The sequence below is a fragment of the Zootoca vivipara genome, chromosome 7, assembly GCF_965207765.1.
Source record: "Zootoca vivipara chromosome 7, rZooViv2.hap1.1, whole genome shotgun sequence".
Taxonomy (NCBI): domain Eukaryota; kingdom Metazoa; phylum Chordata; class Lepidosauria; order Squamata; family Lacertidae; genus Zootoca; species Zootoca vivipara.
The window spans coordinates 69,408,941-69,432,924 of NC_142590.1; positions in this window are offsets into that span (position 1 = coordinate 69,408,941).

The window sequence follows — 23,984 nt, forward strand, 5'->3', positions numbered from 1 at the left end:
GATAGGCCGTTTACCTTCCCCGCTGCAGCAGTACCTATTTATCTACTTGCACTGGTGTGCTTTCGAACTGCTAGGTTGGCAGGAGCTGGGACAGAGCAACGTGAGCTCACTCCACCACAGGGATTCGAACCGCCGACCTGATCGGCAAACCCAAGAGGCTCAGTGGTTTAGACCACAGCGCCAAGTGTACAGCCAAGGCAGCCCTGTGGTGCTCTCTGTTAGAACCATGACAGACACATTTGGGATGTTTACTTCCTCCCCACCCACCTACATTAAGGAAAGGTATAAAACCAGGCAGCAGCGACAAGCAAAGGAACTCCCATCTGCAAAGCAGGGAAGGGCCAGGGGACATGTTCAGGTTGCAGCGGGAAGCCAGCTCAGCCAAGGAACAGAAAGTCTGGCGGATTGGTAGAAATTTGCCTTTAACTGGGGACATGTTCAGGTTCAGTTCCTGACATCTCCCAAGTAGGGCTGGGAGAGACCCTTCTCTGACACCCTGGAGAACCACTGACCAAACTGTTGGTCAGTTTGGACAACAGTGAGCCAGGTGGACCAATGGCCAGACTTGGTCTATGGCAGCTTCCTACATTATTATGGATTGGTTTAAATACAGGGCGTTCTGCTGGCATATCTGTCACGGGGGCAAATTGTAAGGTGTGGTAAGCATTATTTATTCAGGTTCCACTTTCCAAACTGGACAGAATAATTTGGGAAAGGGCTCTAGATCAGGAGCAGAGCATCTGTTTTGTGTGCAGAAGATCTCACAGCTGAGAGACCCATACCTGAAATGTGAAGAGCTGCTACAGTCAGTGTGGACATCGCTGAGCTTGATAGACCCATAGTCTACTTCAATATAAGACCTATCACCCAGGGGTAGGGAACCAGATCTCCACTAACCACAGGCCCACATTATCAATTACTTGACAGGTGATTGACCATTTTGGCAAGCGCCTGACAACCCAATAGCATCAGGTGACCCTTTGTTTGCCAGCATGGTTTGAAATCAAATTGTGCAAGCAAAGGCATAGCCCCCCCCCCAACCCAGATGATCACCTGTCTTACAAAGTACTCCTGAAGACCCAGCTACCAACTGATTCTGCACAGGGCTTTTGCACACAGCTTTGCGGGTAAACTTCCTTTCAGCTGAGACAGGTCTATACTTGGTTCACATATGACATCAGGTGTAGGCAGAGGAATACCTGTGCTCCATTGCACCCTTGGCAAGGATATTTGGCTGCCCAGAGCAGCAGCATGTGGAGCATGCCGGCGAGACAGAGCAGAGAGGCCAGATTTTCACGCGTCCCTGGGCGTGTGTCCTAGGTCTGCCTGTGGGTGTAGGGCAGGTGGGCTTGGCCAGAATGGGTTCACAGGCCAAATGGTGGACCTATTTAGATCCAAATGTGGGAGGTTCCTCAGCCCAAAGGAGGAGGGGAGGGAGGAAACTCGCATCTTGTGGCAACGGTGAGACTGGCATTCTGCCAACTGAGCAGGACTTCTGCTGAACCCCTCAGCCAGCAGATCTCCAGTACAGGGCTGCATCCTAAAAAGCTAATAAATATAAATATAAAATGGCAAGAGAGGGATATTACACTCATGCCTGCTTGTGGGCTTCCCATAGGCATTTGGTCGACCACTCTGGAAAAGAGGATGCTGGGCTAAATAGGCCTTTGTTTGTTTCCTTATCTACAATGTTATTTATAATTGCATAAAGAAATAAAAGGCATAGCAATTAGCCTCTTGGTACTTCCACCAGGTTATACTGTTCAGGGTTCCAAATTACAGTGAAAGCTATTTCCTCTTTTGTGCTTTTACCAAATGGGTTTGTTTCTGTCCACAACCTCCTTGTTTGCTTACCTTTGGGGGTTTATTTTATTTTATTTTATTTTATTTTGCTGTCCTGCTGGTATGTTTTGATGTCCAAAAGAACAATGCCTTCAATGTGAACCATCCTAGGCGTGGCGTGTGTGCATGTTACAGCCTGTCAGTGGCCTAGAATTCCACTGTATATTTACACAGAAATAATTTGCAATGGTTAAATAACTTAAAGTCATGCATTTTTAAATGGGCACAAGCAAACATTCCACTGTGAGCTCCCTAGATTTGGAGAATGAGTGCTAACAATGGAGATGGTCCTGCAAATTCAGCATCAATTGCGTGTAATATGTAATATGTTTGTCAATTGATATGCAAATTTGATGTCTCTATTTTGCCTTTGGCCTCAGGCTCCTGACTAACTGCCAAGATGGTAACAGGTGTTGCTAAGTCAATGCCACTTCTTAGATGGCATATTGTGTTAGCAATAGGATGCAAGCATTTTTAGAAACCTAACTATGTTATGGGGGGTGGGAGGAGAGATAAGGTTTACAGTCTAGAATTTAGACCATAACAAAGGAATTGTGCAGGTTATCTGCCATTGCAGCATTGTGACTTGACAACCTTTATTTTTTTTATATTATATTTTATTGATTTTATACAAAACAAAAACAAAAACAAAAGATACTACATTACATGTTTACCACTGGCTTCCACCCACCCTCCCAAGGCCCTCTTCTCCCACCAGAGGGACCCCCGAAAGGCAGGCAGCCGGCAGTGTTTCCTTTTATGGCTGGGTTTCTCCCCCACCCCTCCCTCCCCCCCCCAGAATCCCCCCTGCCACCGGGAGACTCCAAGAGAGGGAACGAAGAGGGGGGCATCCGTCCAGCCAATTTCCAAACAGAAAAAAGAAAAACAAAAGAAAGAAGAAAAAAAAGGAAAAATGAAAGAAAAATGACTTCCCCAACCTCCCCCCTATCCCGATTTCCATTTTCGATTCTTATTTAACAGTATTCTTATTCTTATTCCCATTCTATTTCTACAAAAAAAAATTAACCTTATATTATAAAAAAACTGTCCCACTTTTTAAATCCTCTTTAATCAAACTAGCTTGATCTTTCTAAATCTTTTTCATAAACAAATCTGCTCGTTACTTTTATTTTTGACCTGCCTATTTTATATCCTCCAAAGCTCCTCTTTATTATTCTTATTTGCACAAATTAAAAATCATAATTTTCCCCCTCCCCGCCCCGATCACGGCCTTTCCCTTCCAGTCCAGTAAGTTCCAAAGTCGTCAGTCCAGTTGTCAGTCCTTTTTATCTGTCCTCAATAATTGATATTCAATCTTCCTTCAACCCACCCCCTTCCTAACCTGTTTTAAAAACCAACCCCCTCTATCTCCCCCTCCCCAGTCTTCTTTTCTTCTTTGCTGGCCATTTTCCTCATGGGTGTTCTGTCTCTCCTGTAGCTCTTGCATTATTGACTCCTCTGATCCATCTTTGTTCTTCAAATTTTCCTTTTTCCCATCGCTCAGTTCATACGGCCACTCGTCGTTTTGTGCCTTTTTTTTTCGGTTGAAACCTTTTCCTGTAATTCTTGTGTTCCTTCTTTAATCAAGTCCTCTTTTTGCAAATCTTGCTCCTTTTCCTCTGGTAAGTCCCGTTCTCTGAGCTCCTGTAGATCTTGATTTATTTCTAACAATTGTTGCTGAGTCTTGTACGTTTCTATTCTAAGTTCCCATAAGAGTTTTATCACTCTGTCCTTGAACGCAGATGTGCAGTCTTTTGTTGCCATTGTTCCAGCTTGCTGAGGATGGCGCGAGGCTTGAGAGCCAGGGGGTGTTTACAAAAGAGATATATTATTGCAAAATCCAAACTGGAAACTGTGTATTGTCCGTAGTATCTAACTTCAACTTTAAATTTGTTTCAAACATTCAATCAAAAAGTTTTTAAGTATCAAATCCTTATTGACATCCATCTTCACAATCAGCTTACCGTCCTCTCCGGGCTGCCGATTTCAGGGCAGGGAGAAGCTCTCCCTTTCCTAAGGTGCAGGGGATATCAGCTTTAAAATAAGTCTCTCTCCTTCACCCTGCCACCGGAGGTAATTCTTTAAATTTAGTCTCTGAAGGAGTTCATATAATAAGCTGCTTTTCGCTTAGACTGGTCGTCATTTCAATTGCACTGCTTCTTGCATCAATCAGTGGGAGAAGGTGACTTCCGTTCTTTTCCCCTTACTCCCGTTACCGAATTACAGTCCAATTATTATATATTCAAACTTTACTCACGGGTTTTTCCAAATCAAAAATTTAGAAGAATCTGCCGCTCACCACCACCGGACTCGAAGCTTCACTTCGCTGAGGTAACGCTGTTCTCCAAAATGCCCCCCGCGACTGCAACCCTTTCTCTCCGGGACTCTTATTAGAGCTCACCAGAGGATCGGGGAATCGCTAAAAAATGGGGCACCGCCGGAGCTTTGTTTCCAGAACTCTCGATCTGGAACTCTTTTGGGGCGCTGCGGCGCTTTCGCAGCCTCCCCCCCCTCAGCGAAGCCGGGCTGTCTCGGAGCTCGAGACAAACCCCGCCGGCCCGATCGGGCTACAAACCGGAAGTCCGACTAACCGGAAGTCCGGAAGACTTGACAACCTTTAAAGGGGCAACAGCCCCCACCCCCACCCCCGCAAAAAAGCAGTGGATGGTGTGAGACTGAATTTCATACCTTGTTTTGATACAAGCTTCCAGTTATACATTAAGATTTCGATGTGCTTTTTATTAGGGCTGTGAAATTATCCCATCAGCAGGCAGATCTTCAATACAGCAAACCACTGGTCTTCCTGATTTGCAAGCCAGCGTTGGACTTAACCACAGTTTTCCAAGTTTGTAGGAAAAGGGGAACCGTGGTTTAATAAACCCCAGGAGTTTTGTGTTAAGGTAAACAAGGGAAAGGAAGACGGAAGGGAAGGAGGGAGAGCATGGACACAATACTTATTTTCAATCTGATATATATAAGAAGTCAGCGGGGAAGCTCTGCTGGCAAAGTGCGCATCAATGTACCGACCCAAATAGCAAAGTGGAAGCTACCAGTGGTGTTAGCCAATGGAAATCTCTGAAATGGGTAATTCCAGGAGTGGAGGGGGTGGAGCCAACACAGGATTCACTGGGCCCTGAACCAGCTCTGCTGCCATCATGTGACAGAAATGGGCTCAATCCATTTCTTGCCTCATTGATTTCAGCAGGACTAAATTTTGACTAGCTCTGCCTGGATCCCACCCCTTGCCTGAGTAAAAGCCAATACTGCACCACTGTATATCTTTTCACAGAGGACAGCACTGATTAAAATCCAATTTAAAAATTCACATTCCAAATCTGTCATTAATTAGTTGATTAATAGATTAATTAGTATGATAAGTCAGCAGTGCTGTGCAAATTTCACATGCATATGTCTATGGTTTAAATCTGGTTGGCCTCCAAACCAGCTAGGATCATGATCATTTTCCTAAAATAAAACATTGAGGGGGGGGGAGGTTTATTTGTGTACAGAAAATAGCCTTAGATTCTGCTTTCAGAATCATATCAACACATCTGCATGTTTGAAATATATGGGATGCACTGCAATTCCTTTTAGTAAACACAATAATATGGAAGCCCTTTGTCCGTCAATAGTGCAAGAGTAGCTACTGGTAGAAAAAGGCTTAATTGTATGAGATTGTTCAGCATAGAGGATCATGTCATGAAAAATGGCTTCACCTCTTGTGACACGTGCAAAAGCATAATTTCCAACTGCCCCAAAATTTTTGAGACCATCATGGAAACTCTTAAGCCATCATGGCTTCTCATTTTGTGACAGAGTCCCGAATGCCTATCTTTTGAGGTACACTAACCAGAAATGGCTTCATGTTGGGGGAAGTGGGGGGGGGGAGAAAGATGCTAACCGAGGCTGCCGCCTCCTCCTCCTCCTCCTCCTCCTCCTTTGCTGCAGCTCCTGGGAGTCAGAGAGGACAGGGTGCAGGGAAGAGAGAAAAGTATTGTGCCAGATAAGAGGCAGGGAGTCAGGCAGGCTTCCCCTCCCTCTTTTCTCCCGGCGATTCCCCTAAACCTGTTCTGGGTTTTTGCCCAAACCTATAGAGCCGCTTTGGAGTGGACATTGGGAGAGAAGGGGCAGGGGAAGCTCTGTTAGAAATACCTTGTTTGGTACCACCCATTAAATGCATGTGGACAGGCTCTTTCTAAGGGAGGTCCACGTTTCATCTGTGCCCCTGCACACGCTCACATGGAGAATCCTGGAAATAAAAGGGTAGGCTGCAAGGCATCTGTGATGAATGCTTTCTGGTGTAATGTAATGAGCCTTAAGTCAGAGATCTGGACTAGATGGGGTGACTAAGGAGATTCAGTTTCCTCACTCAGTCACCACCTCAGTGGATAAACTCTTACAAGTCACTTTGCTTATTATTATTATTATTATTATTATTATTATTATTATTATTATTCAATTGGTTAACATATGGTGAGATGTTAAAGGAAACAAATGAAGGTTGGAAATTAAAACCATTTGAGCAACTGCAAGGGAGAGTGACAGGGTGGCTACAGTATCACCAGATAAATGATTTGTTTAGAGAAGACCAAAAAAACCCCCAATGGATTTGAAAGCATTAAATCTAAATTCCAAATTGAACTGGTGGAGGGGGAAAACAAATTGTTGACAAAAAATGTCCACTTCCTTTTAGAGTGGAACACCAAAGACAAGGAAACAAAGGAAGTCATGATAAAGTGGGCAATTGATTTCGGCTACAATATTGAATACGATCTGTGGCTTAAATTATGGAATCAATACATGAAGTTCATGGCATGTACGGTACTAAAGGAAAATGTCATGAAAATGATGTACCGTTGGTACCTAACACCAGTCAAACTGGCAAAAATCTATAGATTAAAAAACAAAAAATGCTGGAAATGTAACCAAAAAGGGTGGGGAAATATATCATATGTGGTGGCTACGTGAAAAAGTGAAAATATTCTGGGAGTCAATATACAACGAAATAAAAAGGATGTTAAAATATACCTTCCCGAAAAAACTGGAAGCCTTTCTGCTGGGGCTAATGGGAAGTGAAATTAAGAAAAATGTTCAAAGATTATTTATGTATGCCACCACCGCTGCTAGAATGATATTAGCTCAAAGGTGGAAAACAACAGAAATTCCAACAGTAGATGAGTAAAATTGATGGAATACTTGGGCTAAATTGATGGAATACTCAGAATTGGCAAGGTTGACGGGAAGAATAAGGGAACAAAAAGACCAGAGGTTCCAAAAGGAATGGAGCAAATTTGTAGATTATTTAAAAAGGAAAATTGTAAAAATGTGAAAACACTGGTAGGATTAACATAAAAACTGCAGCATAAAAGACAGAAAGCCATGTCTTGGAATAAAATAAGACCTATTTAAGAGAAGGACAGGGATAAAATGGAGAAAGCACATAAAGGATGAGAAGAAAGTGGAAAACCAAATGAGAGGAAGGAAGGAAGTCATGTTCGGCAGAACATTTGTATATATTTAATTCTACTACTATGATAATATTTGTACGAAACGGACTTGTTTATTTTTTGGAATTGTTGTGATACTTTCTTCCGGGTGTTTTGCTTTGTATATGGAAAAACAATAAAAATGAATATTAAAAATAAAATAAAATACAAGTCACTTTGCTACTATGACAGGCAATAAAGCATAACAGCAAAAATGGATAGATGGCAGGAATCACCATATAAAAATCAAGTTGTGCTTTAGGGCAGAGCATTAAGGAGGAAACAGATAGATGTTAACTAGTGTCATGAACTCCCCCTGCAGTTTCAATAAGTTGTTATTCTCTTTGAGCTAAAAAGCCTTGCACACTATTGCTGTGCGCTATAAACGTACGCTATCCGAAAGCATTGAATGAAGTTGTGCTTGGCTAAATTGGGAAAGGACTTCATGAAGGATATTGCAGATTTCTACTGCACAACATACACAATATGGCTATATTAGCATATGTCCTCACTCTTAAACTATCCTCACAACTTGGAGCTGGATTAAACATAGAGTATGTCAAAGAATATAATAGCTCTCCTGATTAATTGATTTAACACAGCTTTCATCTCTCTCTCTCTCTCTCTCTCTTTAGCATTCCTCATAGATCAGAAAATGGTGGTCATTTCTCTCTCTGAGGAAAACAGTTGCTTCGTACTCAGTGGAAAATGTAATTTGCTAGTAGCCTGACCCAAGGGAGAATCACCACATTCTTTGATGGCAACATGATTCATAGAAACATAGAATTGTAGAGTTGGAAGGGACTGCCAGGTTCATCTAGTCTGTATTCATCAATGTTCATCAATGCTGTATTGTTTTAATATTCAATTGGGAGCCACCCAGAGTGGCTGGGGAAACTCAGCAAGATGGGTGGGGTATAAATAATAAATTGTTGTTGTTGTTGTTGTTGTTATTACCACCTACAATGTGGGAATCTCAACTACATGATGGGCGGCCATCCAACCTCTGCTTAAAAACCTCCAAGGAAGGAGAGTCCACCACTTCTCATAGGAGTTTGTTGCACTGTCAAACAGCTCAAACAGGAAGAAAGTTCTTCCTGGTATTTAGTCGGAATCTGCTTTCTTATAACTTGAATCTATAGGTTTGGGTCCTGTCCTTCGGAGCAGGAGAAAACAAGTTTGTTCCATCTTCCATGTTGCTGCCCATTAGACATTTGAAGATGACTATCTTATCTCCTCCAGGCTCCCCTTTGCCCGGCTAAAAATACTCAATTCCCTCAACTGTTCCTCATTAGGCTTGGTTTCTAAAACCTTGATGATCTTGCTCACACATTCTAGCTTATCAATATCTTTTTTCAATTGTGGTGCCCAGAACTCGACACAGTACTCTGGGGGTGGTCTTACCATGGCAGAATAGAGTGGGAATATTGTTGTTGTTTAGTCGTTTAGTCGTGTCCGACTCTTTGTGACCCCATGGACCATAGCACGCCAGGCACTCCTGTCTTGCACTGCCTCCCGCAGTTTGGTTAAACTCATGTTCGTAGCTTCGAGAACACTGTCCAACCATCTCGTCCTCTGTCGTCCCCTTCTCCTTGTGCCCTCAATCTTTCCAAACATCAGGGTGTTTTCCAAGGATTCTTCTCTTCTCATGAGGTGGCCAAAGTTTGTGATTTGGAGGTTATGGGCACACTTGGGGGGGAAGGCTTCTCACTCTTTTCACATACTGCAAGGATCAGCATGCAGCACACATAGCTAGCCTGCTGCTGCACAGGGCTAGCTGGCATAAAGCATGTTAAAGCATAATTTGCCCAATAAGACTACATAAAGTCTAAGTACTGGTAGCTTAGCCTGGTTACCATTTGCAGATGTTGTTTACTCGTTTAGTCGTGTCCGACTCTTCGTGACCCCATGGACCATAGCACGCCAGGCACTCCTGTCTTGCACCGCCTCCCGCAGTTTGGTCAGACTCATGTCGGTAGCTTCGAGAACACTGTCCAACCATCTTGTCCTCTGTCGTCCCCTTCTCCTAGTGCCCTCAATCTTTCCCAACATCAGGGTCTTTTCCAGGGAGTCTTCTCTTCTCATGATGTGGCCAAAGTATTGGAGCCTCAGCTTCACGATCTGTCCTTCCAGTGAGCACTCAGGGCTGATTTCCTTAAGAATGGATAGGTTTGATCTTCTTGCAGTCCATGGGAATATTTGATTGGGACACTATACTTCCTGTATGGCATGAGTGTGAATGTGTGCATGAAGGTTCTAGGAATGGCTAAGTAAGCAAGGTTTCAGAACACAGTTTAGCATAGGACTATGATTTCCTTCTGGAGAAGGAACTGCCAACCCACTCCAGTATTTTGCCATGAAAACTCCATGGACATAAAAAAGGAGAAGCTTTGAGAAGGAAGTGAGAGTTTCCAAGGCATGCTCTGGTTCATGGGGTCACGGAGAGCCGAACACAACTAAGACAACTAAACAACAACATGATTTCCTTCATTCTGACCATGTCAGTGTAACAGTGGTTATTTCAAAGGTGGTTTTTGCTTCTTAGATGAAATCAATCACAGTTCCAGGACTGGATCAGCTACATTAAGCTAAGTATGTACCAGAGTGCCTATTATAATGGAATTCAATATCACATTCACACTGTGCACAAAATCATAACCCACAATTTAATTGTGTTCAATGTAGTTTACATAACTGTGGGGTAATCAGATGTCTAAAAACAGGTTGTAGGCAGTGCAGGCCCAGCCCTGTAAATCTGGCAGGATCAATGCGTGTACCCCCCTATGGAATCATAGAACTGTAGAATTGGAAGGGGCCAAAAGGGTCATTTAGTCCAACCCCTGCAATGCAGGAATCTTTTGTCCAACGTGGGGCTTGAACCCATGACCCTGAGTCTCATCAACTGAGCTAGCCCAATCTCCTGTAGGAAACAATCTGCAGGAGATTTTCTTGCCATTAGCAGAAGAGAAGGAAGATTATGAGCTGCTTCTGAAGAGACACGCAAAAATATCCCACCCTCATTCGCAGGATCTGCCTAAAGAAATGTGGGAACAGAATGTGTTCCTAACTCTCACTTCTAGCACATGACTTAGAAATTACACCCAGTCACATGCTGTTGCTTATTTAATAATAGTCAAAAGACCTTTCCCCTCTTCAAGGACCCGTAAATTCTATATGCCAATTAAGAAAAGTATGCATTTGGAAACTGTGTGTATTAATGTTTATACCTTCCTCTCCTACCGTACAAGATGCAACCACCCTACGAATACAGTTCAGACTAGTGATTTAGAAGAGGTGAGAAGATAATTTTTGTCTCCTTGAGATCTACAGAGCTTTTATAAAATTTCTCCTCTCATCATCTATGTGTACCTTTGAATTAAGCTGTCATAATGCTGAGCTTAGCACTTGCCTTCTTCCAGACACGGTTTTAGCAAACTGGTTCCTTCAAAGACACGATCTGACCTAGTGTGAAGATGGGGCAATGTGTGGGTGTTGATTTTTCTCTGCCAGTTCCCACTGAGATGGATATACACAGGTACAAACATGGCAGTGAGTTAACAGAAAACCACATTTGCTGCCTGGTCCTGTGGATTCTATGTCTGGTGAGGAAGGGCAAGTTCCCTGGCACTCTTCTTAATAGGATAGTACACCCCAGTTATGACTCATGTACATTTGCAGCAGCCTCCATTATTGCATGGCAAATAATAATGTTATAATAATAATTTATTATTTATACCCACCCATCTGGCTGGGTTTCCCCAGCCATTCTGGGCGGCTTCCAACAGAAGAATAAAAAAATCGATTAAAGATTAAAAGATTAAAAGCCTCCCTAAACAGGGCTGCCTTCAGATGTCTTCTAAAAGATAGCATATAGGAAAACTACCCCATAGCAAGAGGCATTGTGCAACACAACAGTAGTATACAGCACACACTAGACTGCAAGCGTAGTTTCTGCCCTTTAGCTGGTATAATGGCTCGGCTCCGGCTCTGCACTATGGATGCGTTTTCTCTTAATAGTGTCATCGAGGCTGTTATGACACAGCCTAAGTGCCATAGCCTTACCAGTGCAGTAGAGAAGATTGGAATATCAGAAGCTTAGGGTGGTATCCAGCTACGTTTTGGAGTAGACTCCTCTGTCATGTCCAAGAGCTGTTCAACAGAGGAACAGACTCTCTTGGGAGGTTGGAGACTGTCTCTCCTTGGAGGTTTTTGAGTACAGGTTGGATGGCCACATGTCACAGGTGCTTTAGCTGAGATTTCTGCATTGCAGGGGTTGCACTAGATGACCCTTGGGGTCCTTTCCAACTCTACAATTCTATGATTAACCTCAATGAGTTTACTTTGAGTACAACTAGCATTGGCTGCAACAGCCCTTAGCTTTTCACTGCGACAACCAGCCACAGAGTTCAAGATAACACGGAAAAACCATAAGCAGAAATTTTTAGGATAAAAATTGCTTGAATGAAAAATATGTTAAATTATAGAATTGTAGAGTTGGACTCCAAAAGTCAACTAGTCCAACCCACTGCAATGCAGGTACCTCAACTAGATCATACATGTTGAGAATTAATAATATATAGTCTCTGCATATTTGCAAGGAGGCATGTGTAGCCATAGCCTGGATTATCTTCTACTGTATTTTTATTTTTAATGGTCAATACCATCCAGTGGTTGTGTGGTACAGTACTATTCAGGACAGGATCAATCTTCGTAGTCTAATATTTCTGATAAAATTGCATAAGATTATCACACATGTTTTCTACTTCTGTAAAATGTGAGCAGATTGCCTTTGACAAGTCAGTCCCTTTATATCTACTGAAGCTTTGCCAAGTGCCTCTCAAGAGGGTATGGTAGATTCTGCAGCTAATGTTCAAACTCAAAATCTTTTTTTTAAATAAAATTTTTTTAAAAAAACCTTAGTCTTGGAAAGTTGAGTTTACTGTTGCTTTATTAGGTTTCCAAATGGGAATCCAAATCTTGAGTTGACTCGTGTAAAGGTTGACCAAACTATAATTTGTAATTTGATTTACATGTTGATAAATATTTTTGCATAGTATACCTTGCCTTTTCCTTGTGCCATGCTAATATATAGACAGACTAGTGTACAATGTACACAAGGGGGGAAAGTGCACACGATACAGAATACAGAATCTCATGCAATTAACTCAGGTCTTCAAGGGTGCAATTCAGCAGAGAAGCATCTGGGAGAAGTCAAAATGAACTCGAGGGGGCTTACCTCTGAGCAGACAGGTACAGGATTGCAGCATAAATCATACTGGATGTGAAGTTTGGCAGAGAATCAGTCATGTTCCGGATTGCAAGGAAAGCTTAAGCATTGGCATTTTGCAATCCCAAACCAGTCAAGAATCAAAACAATTAAGATCTATGAATGCCAAACAAATGGAAGAACACAAATATGGTAGCCATGTATCCTGCTTTAGAGAGGACTGTTTAAAGGTGTCCTCTGTTTGAACAGTTGTCTGGTCCAAGTCCAATTTAGTGATAAAGAACCCTAAGACAAGAGAGCAGGGACATCAATTGTTAGAACCTGGACAGCAGACACATAGGTCATCTAGTCAGGCTTCACTATGTATGTAACACTATGATTCATAATTCATAGATGCCATTTCCAGACTGCCCATTGACCACAGTCCGCAGGGACTTCCAAATTAAAATCATATTTCTACTTAAATTGCAGTAATCAGGTTGTATTCAACTAACTTTTACTAGACCCGCTGAAATAAATGGACCTAGGTCAGTCATGGTAATTAATTTCAGTAGGTCTGCTCAGAGTAGAAGTTAGTTGAATACAACCCATCACTTCTAAATTTCACACAGATCCACACCCTCTTTTGTCCACTTTTTTTCTTGGCTCATAGCTCCTCTTTGGGCAATGCATTAGTGGCCATCAGAATACCAGCTCTTGAAACCACAGAGCATATTTCTCCAAAACAGTGGCATTCTCTAGATTCTGGGATCTCACAGCCTGTCTTTGCACAAAATATACTCTTGTCTATGTCTACCAGCTTCTTCGCTGACTGTATCAACCTATGGTTGTAATGACTTTCAACTCAATGTACACCTTATACTGAGTCAGACCCCTGGCCTAGCTGAATGTTGTCTACAATGACTGGCAGAAACTCTCCAGAGTTTCTGAGAAAGAATCTATCCCAATCTCAGTGCTGCTACCTCATATCCTTGTAACAAGATATGCTGAGAACTTACACATGCAGAGCATGTTCTCTGCCACTGAGTTATGGCCCTGCCGTCCCTGTATCCTTCTTACTATCTGGAGTTCTATCTCCAGTTCTGGATGCAGCACTTTAATAAGGATGTAGATAAATGGGAATGTGTTCAGGGGAAAGCAACAAAGATGGTCAGGGTTACAGAAAACGAGTCCTATGAGGAAAGTTTAAACAGTGTATTTAACCTGGAGAAAAGACAACGGGGGCGGGCGGGCTGGGGATACGACAACACTCTTTGAATCAGTTGTGTGTGGTGAATTTTTTCATAGGGGAACAGTGAAAGCCAGAGGCACCAGCTTGCAAGGGCAATGGGGGGATGGGATATGGCAGACATGACGTCCTGGTGTCCCGCATGTGAGCATTGTGAGCTGGGCAGAAGCTTTCCTGGCATTGGGAAGGAGGTTCCAGGCTTTAATACTGGTTCTTGCTGACTTGAGGCCTTCAAGCAGAGAGTGGACATTCATCTTATGGGGATGCACTGGCCCTGGGTTTCCAAGGCTTGGGCTAGGTGTTACACCTGGTCTCTCTCTTCCAGCTCCACAATTCTTCTATTCTCTGCTTGTCCATAAGTGGTGAAACATGGACCACTTGTAAACGCCATCTCCAGCTCCTTGAAAGATTCCATCAACGGTGTCTCCGAAAAAATTTACACACCACTTGGGAAGATAGGCGAACTAATTCCAGTGTACTGGAAGAAGCAAAGATCACCAGTGTTGAAGCAATGATTCTTCAACATCAACTTCATTGGACTGGTCATGTTGTGCGGATGCCTGACTATCGTCTTCCAAAGCAACTACTCTATTCCGAACTTAAAAATGGAAAGCATAATGCTGGTGGTCAACAAAAGAGGTTTAAAGACTCTCAAGGCAAATCTTTAAAAATGTAGTATAAACACCGACAACTGGGAAACACTGACCTGTGGGCGCTCCTATTGGAGAACAGCCTTTACCAAAGGCGTCATGGGCTTTGAAGATGTTCAAACTCAGGACAAAAGGAAGAAGCATGCTAAGAGGAAGGCATGCTTGGCAAACCCTCAGTGTGACGAACTCTTGCCTGGAAACCAATGTCCCCACTGTGGAAGGACGTGTGGATCCAGAATTGGCCTCCACAGTCACTTATGGACTCACTGTTAAAACTGTGTTTATGGAAGACAATCTTACTTGGCTACGAGTGATCACCAAAGAAGAAGCAAATGTTGTGTTTTTAGGACCCCACCTTGTTTTTTGTGACTGTATTCTTTGTAGTACAGTGGTACCTCGGTTTATGAACACAATTAGTTCCGGAAGTCTGTTCATAAACTGAAGCGTTCATAAACTGAAGCAAACTTTCCCATTGAAAGTAATGGAAAGTGGATTAATCTGTTCCAGACGGTCCGCGGAGTACTTAAACTGAAGCGTACTTAACCTGAAGCATGGGTGTAATTGGTTCCAGAAGTCTGTTCATAAACTGAAGCGAACTTTCCCATTGAAAGTAATGGAAAGTGAATTAATCCGTTCCAGATGGGTCCGCGGTGTTTGTAAACCGAAAATTCGTAAACCGAGGTGTTCATAAACCGAGGTTCCACTGGATTTTAAATTATAACCCACCCTGGGACCTTAGGGGGAAGGGCAGGTAACAAATGTTCAAGAAGACAATCTTACTTGGCTACAAGTGATCGCCGGAGGGGGAGGAGGAGGAGGAGGAGGAGGAGGAGGAGAAGGAGAAGAAGGAGAAGAAGGAGGAGAAGAAGAAGAAGAAGAAGAAGAAGAAGAAGAAGAAGAAGAAGAAGAAGAAGAAGATTCTGTGCTTGTTCCCAGCTCCACCAAGTGACCTTCTGTCCTTCTCTCTCTATTGTATTCCAAGCTCTCTCTATTTTTCAGCCTCCTTCCTTTGCACCCGCCCACCCCAGGTTTCTCGGCCTAAGTGACAAGTGCAGCCTTTCCGAGTATAGCCATTACAGTCTCATACATTATATATACTTTGGGCCTTTCCTAGGCCCCTTGAGAACGATGGCCAGATATTTTTTGCCTGTGGTATAAAATGAATCTCAGACAGGCATGCCAAGCACTCTAGGAAAAGATTTACAAAGGCAATAAGCCTTAAAAGGAGGGGGAAGCATTTCTCAGGCGACTATTCCATTTTTTTTAAAAGCCTTACGAAGGGTTCGTTATTGCACATTGAATGTAACATATATGATTGGCACCTTGGCTAAAGTATCACCAAGCTGCCTATGTGAAGTCTATCAGATTTAAAGAAACAATTTTGCAGTGCTTTTTTCTTTAAAAAAAAGTTTAGGGGTACTCTCATTTTCCTTCTCATATTGAAATACTGCCCCTCAATGAGGCCAAACTTAGATTCACAAAATGTTTAGGGGTATGCGTAACCCTGCGTCCCCCCAGAAAAAAAAAGAACTGCAATTTTGTATGTTGCCGAACTCTCGAGATTGGCTCCTTTTTTCATACATTGAAGTGCAAGATAATTTATCATTTAAGGAAAAGCTAGCATTCACTGTTAGAAAAAAAGTGATTTCTTACAGTAATGCTGCACAATAAAAAAAACATCAAGGACAAAGGCACAATGGTATCTGCATAGTTCAAAAATTAGAACTGGCTCCAACCAATTACTCAACTAAATATATTAAAAGAATATTTATTTAGACAAGAACATATACTTCAATAACACAGAATGCAAAGGATAGCAATACAGCTGAATTAAATTTATGCACACACAAAGTGTAGATGTGTGTTGTTTCATTCACATTCCCTGTAGGGGGATTATTATTATTGGTGCTGGGATATAGTAACATTTTTTATATATAAAAAAGAGATTTGTTTTATTTATTAACATCAGGATATTGTCCTAGTAGCCTTATGATATTCTTGCATAAAGCTGAAAGGTTACTAAGAATTTCGAATTGTATCATATTTCACAGGAGGCATTTGAACATTGTTATCACCGATATGTAAAATATTTTTTGCCACATTGTTTAAAATCATTCTTTCCTTTTCTGTCCTCTAGAATACCTCAATTTCTGAGTTAATTTTTCAGCATTAGCTATGGTCCAGATTTGCTTATGGGCCATAAATCCTTATTTTATCTCTCCAAATAGTTCCACTTTCTTGCCATAACTGGCCTGGCAGCTGACAGTAAATACTGAATCAGTACTTTATCCAAAGCATATCCATTTTGCCCATTCCATCTCCCCAGTAATGCTAATGAATGGATTTGTATCGATTCTTGTTTTGTTGTTAAATTAATTTCTAGGCACACCATCTCTCCACTTGGATAAAGTGCTGGCTGACAACCCCAATTGGAAATGTACCAATGACAGGGCCATCTTTAAAGTTGGACATTCTTTTAAACCAAATCACGACAACCCTGTTCACAATATCTTCTAGATTTCTCACCCATTGAAATCAATAAGGCTTAAGATTTGGAAGTAAAAGGAGGTTGCAGAAGACTGTTAGTTAAGTTTATTATGCATTAAGATTTAGTTAAATGATATTATGGTAGTGAATTTGATATTTTTTATTGTAGTGTTTGTATTTTGTTCTGTGGTGTAATTTGTGTTGTTGTTTTTTGTATTGTATGTTTTGTTTTGTAAAACCAATAAATATATATTTAAAAAAGAAAGAAAGAAATCAATAAGGCTTAAGTACGCATGGCTGTATTTGGAATCACAGCCACAGTCATTAGCTTCAATACAGAGAATGCATAAAAGCGAGTTAACAAATCAATGTTGTCTGACTCCTCTGTTAATTCAAAGAAATCTGAAATAGCAATCTCCACTCATTTTTACCTAAGTGTAAGTGTTGTTAGTACAAGGAGACCTAAGCCAAAAAAAGACAGAGGATTCAATGCAATACAAATTTATCACCCAGCTTCTCCCTCAGGATTCCTGCACAGAAAGCAGTGCATTTGCACATACGCAAAGACCCACCATATATGCACAGAAACTACTGTAGGGCTGAGCCACACATTCACTGAGGATTTTTTCCATGTATTTATTTGATTCCACTTATGAATCACTTCCCATAAGACATCTTGAATCAATTCTGCAATAAAAACAATTCCATATGTAATAACAATTTCAAATCCCATACAGGCACAATCTGGAATAGAGATCTACATTTAAAAGCCTTGTTGAAAAAGGAAAGTCTTCAACAGGCATGGAAAAGACAATAGGGATGGCACCTGTCTGATGTATTACGGGAGGACGTTCTAAAAGTGTGGTGCTGGTGCTACCATACTAAAGGGACGCGGGTGGTGCTGTGGGTTAAACCATAGAGCCTAGGGCTTGCCAATCAGAAGGTTGGCGGTTGGCAGGGTGAGCTCCCATTGCTCGGTCCCTGCTCCTGCCAACATAACAGTTCGAAAGCACATCAAAGTGCAAGTAGATAAATAGGTACCGCTACAGCAGGAAGGTAAACGGCATTTCCGTGTGCTGCTCTAGTTCACCAGAAGTGGCTTTGTCATGCTGGCCACATGACCTGGAAGCTGTACGCTGGCTCCCTCAGCCAATAACGTGAAATGAGCGCCGCAACCCCAGAGTCATCCGCAACTGGACCTAACGGTCAGGGGTCCCTTTACCTTTACCATACTAAACGGCCAATTCCTACATTGTGCAGAATGGACCTCCTCATAAGAAGGTATCTGAACCTGGTATATTAGGGGTGAGGTGATCTTTTAGGCACCTTCTGCTTACAGAACATTGGCCCAAACAAGAGAATACGGTAATAGAATCACAGAATTGTAGAGTTGAAAGAGACCATGTGTTTCATCTAGTACAACCCCCTGCATCGCAGGAATATTTTGCCCAACATTGGGTTCAAACACACGACCTTGAGATTAAGAGTCTCATGCTCTACTGGCTGAGCCAGGGAGACTTCCATGGATCCTTCATGTGGAATGTCTACATACCCTCCAGATTTGAAAGAAAGCAGAACACATGCTTCACATACAGAATAGGGGGCCACCGACCTTTTGGGCCTGTGGCTGTATTTGCAAACTGCATAAACTTGTGAGCACAACATGTAAGCACACACACACACACACCACAGCCACGCACATGCATGCAACAGATACTCCCCACCTTGCCCTGCCAGCAGTTCAGCTTTACAAAAGTGTTTTTATAATCATTTTTTTCATTACAGGTAGGTAGCTGTGTTGGTCTGCCATAGTCAAAACAAAATAAAAAAAATTCCTTCCAGTAGCACAATAGAGACCAACTAAGTTTGTTATTGGTATGAGCTTTCGTGTGCATGCACAGTGTATCTGAAGAAGTGTGCATGCACACGAAAGCTCATACCAATGACAAACTTAGTTGGTCTCTATTGTGCTACTGGAAGGATCTTTTTTTAAAAAAAAATTCATTGAAAGCTTTCAATATAGAAAACAATAAAAGCCAAATTAATTTTTTAAAAAAACACACACATAAAGAATAGGTAGAAAAAAAGAGGAGCAGGAGGTTTCAAGGGCTGAAGATCCCTGTCTTCCCACTGCTCTCTAAGGCTCCTCCCCTGGTTCTTTCCCCAGCAGCCTCTCATTGCTCCACTTTCTTCATTTTTCTGCATGTTCTGGGAGGCCAGGGTGAAGGGGAGCTGGTTGCAGCAGGAGGGGGAGACTCCCTGGATTCTTCAGCAGCCTGCCTCATCTCTGTCTCCTGCCCCGCCCATAGCTGCCAAGTTATCTCTTTTTTTAAGGGATTTTCCCTTATGCTGAATAGGCTTCCTCGCGAGAAAAGGGAAAACTTGGCAGCTATGGCCCCGCCTCTCCTCTCCTGCCTTTGAGTCTGGGTTGCCCTCTGCCACACCATCTCCCTGCTCACTAAACCCTGTTGCCTCTTCAGCTTCCGACACTTCTGCTCCCTCTCCTCACTCTGACCACACATCATCATTCCACCACCAATCAGAGCCGCCTTCTCCTGGGGGTTCCCTTGAGGGTTCCCAGCTGCTGCCTCCCAGCAATCCTCTGCATCCAGCCAGTCCATGACATTTAGGACTCAAGTGCAATGTTATGCCTATGCCTACTAGATGCATATTGACACCCTTCTATGGAAGGCCAGATAGCAGGCCCTACAAAAAACTCCAGGGCTAACTCTGTCACCAAATTTATTCAGGCAACATTACTACAGGACCGGATAACATCAGCCACGCTGCTGCCAATGGATCATTCACCTGAACACCCTCCAAAGTGATATATAGCACCACCTGTCAACAATGCCCTTCTGTTGTTTATCTAGGACAAACAGGTCAGTCTCTACTCAAGAGACTAAATGGACATAAATCTGACATTAAAGGGACAACATTCAGAGGTGAGTGGGAGAATACTTCAGGCTCACAGGACACTCTACAGTTAACTTCAAAGTCACCATGCTTTGCAAGAAGGCTTCAAAGAGAGATTCCAGCAACAAAGCAGCAAGCTAGAATTTAGCTGCAAGTCCATTGAACTCAGACTTGACTGTGATTAAAATATATCTTTCTCACTAGACTAGAGGAAGTTTTAGCTTCCCAGGCAGATCCATGCTGCAGTCACACATACACACCTAAAATAACAGTGTGTTGTTTGTAAAAAGAATCAATATTTTTTTAAAAGAAATAGTAGACACTTTTCAGTTATATACTCCTATAAATGTGCAAGAACAAATTGAATAAAGGCATATTAAGCAATGTCTTGCATTATTTGCTTTTTGTACCTCTCTCGTTTTGTAAACTGCTTTAAACAGTGGGAAAGCCGCACAAAGTGTTTTAATGAATTATTTTGAAATGTATGTGACTGGCAAGGAAAGGCTCAGTCCTCTGCTTCTCTGTATTTCAAAGGGAAATACGATTTCAGGTGGGTGCAGCCGCCTTATCAATTGCATTCTGTAGAGCTATGCTTGCCTTTTATTCAGGCATTGCAGTTACCGGTAGTTCAAAATGTATAATAAAAGTTGGCCATCCAGCTGTAGTCAGATCTGAATATTTACAATCTCTGCTTACCAACCGTTTCCTTGAAACACTGGGAAATTTGTCTTTTCTGCAATCTTTTGTTGGGGTGCAAGTTCCTCCTATCCCAGGAAATGGGGGAAGGGATCTAAGGGAACTGGAAGTTGGACAGACTGTTTTTTGGCTCAAGGTCCACATTCATCTTGGTCAACCCTCCAGGAACTGTATTCCAGCAGTGTGACTACCTCACAGTCATGTATACCCAGACACACAACCCTCCTCCTCAACTTATCTGCACAGATCCAGTGAGGACTTTGGGTTATCATCCAGTCTGTGCTCATCAAATGATATACAGTGGTACCTTGGTTCTCAAACGCCTTGGTTTAATTTTTTATCATCTACAATACTGTCTTATTTATTTTATAGTACAATACATTGATTATTGCTTTCATTTTATGGATCAATGGTCTCGTTAGATAGTAAAATTCATGTTAAATTGCTGTTCTGGTTTTTTTAAGAAAAAATCTAGAACAGATTAATCCATTTTGCATTACTTTCTATGGGAAAGCGTGCCTTGGTTTTGGAACACTTTGGTTTTGGAACAGACTTCCGAAATTGATTGAGTTTGAGAACGAAGGTACCACTGTATCTGATTACCTGGGAAGGACCAATTTGCATCCCCATCAACAATTTGGGCTGAGTGGGGTTTTTTGTTTGTTACCGTGCTGGTGTTGGCAGAAGGGTGTCAACTTGCATGTTGTTCTGCTTCCACTGTCAATATTTATGGAGTCAAGAGGGGCAGAAAATTTTGCTTGGAGGGCCAAAGGGTTAGTTAGATAGCCCTTCTTTAACAGGCAGGGGGAAGATTCCAGGAGGGTGGGGAAGAAATAAATAAACTCATCTGCAAGCACCAGCAACATACACAGTTCATTTTCCAGACTGGGTAAAAACATGAACAGGAGCACTCAGGGTTACCGATACAGGAATCTTGAATGATTTTATTAGATTATTAGTTATTTGATTTGTCTATTTCCCATGACATTCTTACAGTTCCTTTATGGCACACAGTTTTTGAATTGGGGGTTTACAAGTGGGTCCCCCAGAATGAAATGTTACATTGTGAGTTCAAAGCATCCAAATACCTAGGATTTCTGCATGACTCATTGCTCTGGGTTCTTTCCACCTTTCAAACACCCTCTGCTGTGGATGGATCATCCTGCCTTTGCGTTGTTGTACTTGACTCATTCAACTTCTTCTAACTTGACCGAGTTGCCTGTTCTCAGAGATGTTCTAGACTCATCTCTCCCTAGTCTGGAGGACGGACTCCTCTGTGTGTAGATCACTCTGCTGTGTCTCTGTATTGAAAGGAGTGGGATGATTTAATCCTACACGATTCAGAGATACAGTCGCAAGAGTCCGAGAGAGAGTCCTGCTAAAGTCTCTTTCTTTCCTTGCTGCCCCTCACTCTTGGGATACCTTTTTTTAAAAAAAACCACATTGGGTGATTTCATGTCCGTCTGTGGCAGCTGCTTATTTTGAGAACCCTTGGCTTTGCTAGTTCAAGATATGATGCAATGCAATAACAGCCTCTCATTGCTTCATATTGTTTACACAGGGTATGAAAAGACCCTTTGTTCCACTTCTCCAGTAGGTTGCCAGTAGGGAGAAGAGAGACGCTCTGCACTGGCAATTGGTGTGGACGTATTATCCATGCTTTGCAGCAGGGCTCTAGGCTCAGAAGTTGCTTGGAGAGCCAGAACTGGTGAAGACCAGCCCAGAGACCTAGAAGAGTCTTTGTTAAGGCTTATTTACATGTTCATGCAAAATGTGCCCTCCACAAACCTTTTATGCTTTTTGCACAATTTCCCTGCAAGCCTCTTTACATTTCAGTAGCACCATATCTGGTGTCCATGAGATACGGATGACTAGGGTGAGGGGCAGTAACAATGCATTGCCATTTTAAAGAAGGCTGTTTCATTTATTTGTTTATTTACAGTGCAGGGGTGGGTGGGGAACAACCTTGGGGGGCTTTAAAAGAGGACTGGACAAATTCATCAAGGAGAAGGCTATCCATGGCTACTTGCCGTGATGACAATGTTCTGCTTCCACAGTCATAGAATCGTAGAGTTGGAAGGGACTCTGAGGAACATCTAGGCCAACCCCCTGCAAAGCAGAAATATGCTGTCCCATACTGGAATCGAACTTGCAACCTTGGCATCATCAGCACCATGCTCAAACCAACCAAGCTATTCAGACTCGGAGGTATGCTTCTGATTACCAGTTGCTGGGAACCACAGGAGGGGAGAGTGCTCTTATACTTGCATCCTGCTTGGACACCTGGGTGACCACTGTGAGAACAGGATGCTGGACTAGATGAGCCCTTGGCCTGACCCACCAGGATCATCTTACATTCCACAAGTGGATGCGGAATGGACACAACAGAAGACATGAAGATTTCATAGAAAGTTTGATATTGGGAGCAATTAACCCAAAGGGAATGCCAGATCTGTAAGGCAAAGAAACAGATCTCATAATACTAGTAGCTGTAATAATAATTATAATAATAATAATGTATAATTGTTAATAATCTTCACAGTGAGCTGCTGCCAGTACAGTTGTAGGGCATGGCAGTTTCAAAGAAAGCAAGAGATGCCTGCCAGTCTAAGGGTCCCATTCAATAAATAGTCTTGCTATGTAGGTTGTATTCTTTGCAGGAACCTATTGAATTAAAATAATGGTGTTTATTTCCATATGCAAAATAATCTAGGGTTTTGAACTGCACGTCTTGATACGACCAGTGTCAGGCACTGATAGCATGAACAGCCCCATGATGTTTCTAAGTGCCTTATGTTTTTAGCTTCTGCGCCAGTGTCTAGTGTTAGGAGCTAGGAGGGCCTTATGGTACATGTATTCCGAAACTTCCTCTCACCTCTTCGACCTACTCAAAAACATCACCTCCTCTCCTTTCTGCATACTCACTGTCATTCAGAAGCAAGCCCCCCTGCCCTTGTTGGGTTGGGGACCCTGTGGCCCTCCAGATGTTTCTGGATTAAAACTTCCCTCACCCCTGACCATTGGCCAGGCTTGCTGCGGTTGATGGGGTGGGTGTTGAAGCCGCACAACATCTGGAGAGCCCCCCCTTGCACTAACCTCATGCTTCAAATCTGCATAACCTCTCCGAATTTCACAGCTGACAAAACAGGGAATACGCTTGTAGTATCCCTGTTCCCTTTCTAAAGAGGGCTGTCTGAGACCTCGAATCTCCATTACACACTGCTGAAGGCTGAAATCCATATAGTGTGGACTGTGCTCATTTCCTCTGTAACAGCCCATCTTCTACAGATTTCAAAGACAACAAGGCTTTTGATTGTTAAAGATGTGCTGCTGTGGCGTGTGGGAAGGAATCATCATCTGTTATTGAAACAGGGCTGTCATATGTGAACAGCCCCAGCGGGAACTGTTCCTAAGACCATTGGTTGTTTAATTCATTTCAATCCATTTGAATG